Raw genomic sequence first — 6,440 nt, 5'->3', positions numbered from 1 at the left:
ATACCTGTCACATCAATACAACACCCCCATATACCTGTCACATCAATACAACACCCCTATATACCAGTCACATCAATACAACACCCCCATATACCGGTCACATCAATACAACACCCCTATATACCAGTCACATCAATACAACACCCCTATATACCAGTCACATCAATACAACACCCCCATATACCGGTCACATCAATACAACACCCCCATATACCTGTCACATCAATACAACACCCCCATATACCTGTCACATCAATACAACATCCCCATATACCAGTCACATCAATACAACACCCCCATATACCTGTCACATCAATACAACATCCCCATATACCTGTCACATCAATACAACACCCCCATATACCTGTCACATCAATACAACACCCCCATATACCTGTCACATCAATACAACACCCCTATATACCAGTCACATCAATACAACACCCCCATATACCGGTCACATCAATACAACACCCCTATATACCAGTCACATCAATACAACACCCCTATATACCAGTCACATCAATACAACACCCCCATATACCGTTCACAACACCAAATTTGTCACTCGCTCAGGGACTACAAAAAAAAATTGCATTAAATCCTATAATAATACAGGATGTAAACAGGTTACAGTGGTGACTAAACCTCCCCCCCCCCCCCCCAATATACAGTGTATTATTTGGAAACATTTTACACACCACAACGCTTATCAATGGGCAGCCGCAGAACCCAAGACACCAGTGTGACTGTTTATCTTTATTTTATTTACAGAACTAGACAGAAACATCACTCAAATCGAGGACTTTATTGCCTGGGTAAAGGTGAGTGAATATTTCACTCTAGAGAATATGAGGGAGTATGCTGTGTACTGCCAATGTAGCCTCTCCTCTCTGCCCTCATTGTGATTGGGCACAAATCCGGTGGGAGGTGGGACTAAGTTCCAATGAAACCTAAATCCAGAGGCGGGGCTTAGGTCCGGAACTGCCAGGTACTATGTGCTAGGGACAGCCTGGCTTCTAGGCAATGCATCGGCTGCATTCCCTCAGACAGGGATGCCAGAATAGGAGGGGAGTAGCTTTCCCATGTGAAGTGCTCTCTCCGGGGCCCATTTATCATTGCATTATGGTTAGCCACAAATATAAAGTATTCCCATATGTATATATGACAGAGGGATCCCTCCATTCCCTCTCTCAGCCACATCCTCCCATAGGTTTCCATGGGGGATGCGATGCTGTTTGATTTACCAATATCCGGGATGAGAAGCATTCTGGACTACAGATAACTATCATAGCATCTCGTTATCACTATAAATGTCTACATTATACAACATTCCTATCCATCTTCGTTCTGTGATTAGGTGAAATCCACACAATGATTACCTTTCTATGGCATGTCCTAAAGGCTGACAGCGGGGGACAGAAGGGAAGTTGAGACTATATGTCCTGATTTTTTAGGACTATCCCGCATGCCACCTGGGGCTGGTAGTGTCCCGGTGGGGGAGATGTGGGGGGGGGGGGGGGGGATAATAAACCTATAACATGTAGTAACTTGTACTGGTGGTTACACTCTATTTTCCTTATAACATGTATAACATTGTCTTCCCTGTACCACAGAGCTGCCCCATCAGGAGGAATAGGAAGGCGCCCAAAAAGTAAGTGCCGTTCATATGTGCAGGACAGTGATGGCGCCTGTACTGGCCGTGGCCACAGATGCACAGTTAGGAGTGACTAGAGTATACTTATTCCCATGAATCATATACACCTCACTGGAGCACAATGTGGCCTATTCATCCATGTGACCGGGCCCATTACATAAGCGTACACAGAGGTTTCCGTCCCATTCAGTGTGGATGCAATGGCGGAGATATCAGGGATGTTTCCTGTGTGCACTGTAGATATGTTGAGCCACCGGTCCCCATACGGCAGTAGTATGGGGGGTGACTATTCATTAGGCCTTGTTGCAGGAACGGTCTCTCATCAGATAACATTATGGCTGAGCTCTCTTCCTTCCTGTAGGAATGAGTTCTGGATTGTGGGGAAGGATCCATAAGGAGCCCTCAGTCTCCACTCTGGTCTGTGCCACCGGGCATTACATACCTCGTACCTCACACGGGGCAGGACACGCACGCTCATAACACATTTAGCCGAATGTAATGGCCTATGAGTTCAGCGGCCGTGCGGTATGCCGGCCTAGCTCAGAGGTTGTTTATAAAGGGGCCGGCACTTATAAGGCCTGGTTTTGTGCTGTAAATGATTGCCCCTTTTAATCACAAAGTATATATATCTTTGGCCTTCTAAACTGTTTGTATTGTGTACATGACTCCCTTTACCTTTGTCACTTACAAGGTTTCTCTTCTCTTTATAGGAACAAGACAACAACTGTGGCGCTAAGAACCAGCCAATTCCTGGTGTAAATGATACAGGAGGAAATGGGTGGGAATCTCTGCGCTGGTGTGTGTCTTTCTAGAACATCTGTGTAGGCTTCCTTGCATCCATTGTGGAGCCATATTAACATCTCATCATACTGAAGGTCAGCTGTGATTACGTGGTTGACCTGGGAGGGGCTAGAAGCCTTGTGGTAGACTGTAGAGCCATTACCTTAGGTGTAATTGTGGGGTATTACCGGATCTCTCAGTGTGGGTATCAAACGGGATCTCTAGGATCCATCTAAATCCCACACTGGGAGATCTGGTAATTCCTCACACGTACACCTGAGGTAAATAACATCTATATACACTTCCTCCAGTCTGCCACAGCTGCCTCTGGCCTTTCCCAGTGCTAACATCTTCACCACGCAGTCACAGCTGACCTCAGCATGCAATTACACCAAATTCCCCTCAGTAATTCCATCTGCCCACAATGGGTGGTAACATCTAAGGCATCTAGCACCAAGACACACACCAGCGCAGACAGTTCACACCCATTGGGGGGCAATAACACCTGCCCCCCCACCACCACCACCACCCAACCACCATCATATCCTGTTTTAACAAAATAAAGGCCATGTGCACCTCACATGAGTGCTGTAATCCTGTAGAAATGCATTTTGCACATTGTACGGCCCACATCTGGGATACAGACCTATGGTGGTGTGTGTGGCTGGTGATTGGTGTGACAGTGGGAATGGCTGGATATGCAGCAGCTTAGAGCAGGCAAATATAATGGGGGGAGAGTGCAGTGGCAAACACAGGATTTCAATGGGGGTGTTTAGGATACAGGTGTGTGGGTGTGTATGGATAGGGTTAGGTTACGGGTGTCTGGGTGTGTATGGATAGGGTTAGGTTACGTGTGTCTGGGTGTGTATGGATAGGGTTAGGTTACGGGTGTGTATGGATAGGGTTAGGCTATGGGTGTGTGGGTGTGTATAGATAGGGTTAGGCTACAGGTGTGTATGGATAGATTTAGGCTACGGGTGTGTATGGATAGGGTTAGGCTACGGGTGTGTATGGATAGGGATAGGCTATGGGTGTGTATGGATAGGTTTAGGCTACGGGAGTGTATGGATAGGGTTAGGATGCGGGTGTGTGGGTGTGTATGGATAGGGTTAGGCTACGGGTGTGTATGGATAGAGTTAGGCTACGGGTGTGTGGGTGTGTATGGATAGGGTTAGGCTATGGTTGTGTATGGATAGGGTTAGGCTACGGGTGTGTATGGATAGGGTTAGGCTACGGGTATGTATGGATAGAGTTAGGCTATGGGTGTGTGGGTGTGTATAGATAGGGTTAGGCTATGGGTGTGTATGGATAGGGTTAGGCTATGGGTGTGTGGGTGTGTATAGATAGGGTTAGGCTACAGGTGTGTATGGATAGGGTTAGGCTACGGGTGTGTATGGATAGGGTTAGGCTACGGGTATGTATGGATAGGGTTAGGCTATGGGTGTGTATAGATAGGGTTAGGCTATGGGTGTGTATGGATAGGGTTAGGCTATGGGTGTGTGGGTGTGTATGGATAGGGTTATGCTATGGGTGTGTATGGATAGGGTTATGCTATGGGTGTGTGGGTGTGTATGGATAGGGTTAGACTATGGGTGTGTGGGTGTGTATGGATAGGGTTTGGCTACAGGTGTGAATGGATAGGGTTAGGCTATGGATGTGTGTGTGTGTATGGATAGGGTTAGACTATGGGAGTGTGGGTGTGTATAGATAGGGTTAGGCTACGGGTGTGTGGGTGTGTATGGATAGGGTTTGGCTACAGGTGTGTATGGATAGGGTTAAGCTATGGGTGTGTATGGATAGGGTTAGGCTACGGGTGTGTATGGATAGGTTTAGGCTACGGGTGTGTGGGTGTGTATGGATAGGGTTAGGCTACGGGTGTGTATGGATAGAGTTAGGCTACGGGTGTGTGGGTGTGTATGGATAGGGTTTGGCTAAGGTTGTGTATGGATAGAGTTAGGCTACGGGTTTGTGGGTGTGTATGGATAGGGTTAGGCTATGGGTGTGTATGGATAGGGTTAGGCTATGGGTGTGTGGGTGTGTATGGATAGGGTTATGCTATGGGTGTGTGGGTGTGTATGGATAGGGTTTGGCTACAGGTGTGAATGGATAGGGTTAGGCTATGGGTGTGTGGGTGTGTATGGATAGGGTTAGACTATGGGAGTGTGGGTGTGTATAGATAGGGTTAGGCTACGGGTGTGTGGGTGTGTATGGATAGGGTTTGGCTACAGGTGTGTATGGATAGGGTTAGGCTATGGGTGTGTATGGATAGGGTTAGGCTACGGGTGTGTATGAATAGGTTTAGGCTACGGGTGTGTGGGTGTGTATGGATAGGGTTTGGCTAAGGGTGTGTATGGATAGAGTTAGGCTACGGGTGTGTGGGTGTGTATGGATAGGGTTAGGCTATGGGTGTGTGGGTGTGTATGGATAGGTTTAGGCTACGGGTGTGTATGGATAGGGTTAGGCTATGGGTGTGTGGGTGTGTATGGATAGGGTTAGGCTATGGGTGTGTGGGTGTGTATGGATAGGGTTAGGCTACGGGTGTGTGGGTGTGTATGGATAGGGTTAGGATACGGGTGTGTATGGATAGGGTTAGGCTATGGGTGTGTGGGTGTGTATGGATAGGGTTTGGCTAAGGGTGTGTATGGATAGAGTTAGGCTACGGGTGTGTGGGTGTGTATGGATAGGGTTAGGCTATGGGTGTGTGGGTGTGTATGGATAGGATAAGGCTACGGTGTGTGGGTGTGTATGGACAGGGTTAGGCCACGGGTGTCACCGATCGCTAGGTGGGACATTGAATCCTGCCTAGCGATATGCGCTCGAACAAAACAAAAATGGGCCAGGGTCACGGCTGTCGAGAGGGATCGACAATCATGATGTAACCCTGATAAAGGTTTAAACAGATATATATATATATATATATATATATATATATATATATATATATATATATATATATATATATATATATATATATAAAAGCAGAGATGTGATCCGATGCAGGGGGGTTAATATTGAGTTTATCTCTGATAGGTTGTCATTGGTCAATGTGTGAGGTGAAGGCAGATCAGTGATTGTATTTCCACTGAAGTAGATGGAGACATATTGTATCTTAATGTGTATTTGTACATATAGTTTATTTATTTGTACATTCTGTGAAATGTAAATCCTTACATTTACTTCTGAAAATGAAAAGTTATGTTGTGAACTCTTGTACATATATGGCAATGTTCGCTGAACAACAAAACGTGACAGAGTCTTGTGAAACAGTAAAAAATGTATATATTGGAGTATTGTTCCTGCTTTATAATATAATACAGTGAAAATAATTCAACAGTATTGTCAGCTTAAAGTTGTAAGGACATTTATTTACATCCAGACTAAGGTGTATTGTGAGTGCCTGAGGTAATATGCATCTGCTACCAATCAAAACAGCTGTTGCTGGGCAGGAAAGAAAGGGTGTCTCGAGCCAGTTGATTTTCCCGCTCAGCTGGCCTCAAGGACAGGTCAGCTGACCCTGCTGAAGGAGTATAAAAGGGCTGTCAATACAACACGGAGGGAGATCTGGATACACCTCTCCCCAGTGCTCCCCCCTGTGCCTGGCCAGCCGGAGCTGTAAACATCTGAGCTGTAGACTAGCGGCCAGGCACGGGGGGGGGGGGGGGGGGAAGGAGAAGAGAAGCCAGAAGGGGTGCCTTCAAGCTTCTCTGGAAGGAAAGCCGCTGAAGGAGCCGCTGACAGGGTGCTGCAGGACGCTGCCCCTCAGAGACGCTGCTGCCGGGGAGAAGCCGAAGGACGTCCCTCTAACGCCCATCACAGAAGGCTCTGTCCAGTTGGGGAAGGAGCTGCTCACCGCCCACCGACCAGCTGTTCCCAGATGCCGCTGTTTGAAGCCAGAAGCCGCCGCTTAGCACTAGGGAAGCGCTGCCCCTGTCACGCCCCCTCTACACCCTGGTGACATAGGCAGTCACCAGCGGGAGACGGGAGGAGAGACGCTGACAAGCGA

At 47.4% G+C, this 6,440-nt stretch overlaps 1 long non-coding RNA gene across 1 annotated transcript; it reads left to right on the top strand.

Annotated features, from left to right (window-relative positions):
* Window positions 1-706: 706 nt before the first annotated feature.
* On the top strand, window positions 707-2,636 carry LOC146059217 (uncharacterized). The gene is made up of 3 exons (XR_014470183.1): window positions 707-824; window positions 1,617-1,654; window positions 2,368-2,636. It is a non-coding gene; the product is annotated as an uncharacterized LOC146059217 (long non-coding RNA).
* The last annotated feature ends 3,804 nt before the right edge of the window (window positions 2,637-6,440 follow it).

The sequence above is a fragment of the Crinia signifera genome, chromosome 2, assembly GCF_055691185.1.
Source record: "Crinia signifera chromosome 2, ASM5569118v1, whole genome shotgun sequence".
Lineage (NCBI taxonomy): Eukaryota > Metazoa > Chordata > Amphibia > Anura > Myobatrachidae > Crinia > Crinia signifera.
The sequence above is the reverse complement of the archived record's forward strand: the minus strand, read 5'-3'. Positions and strand labels throughout refer to the sequence as shown.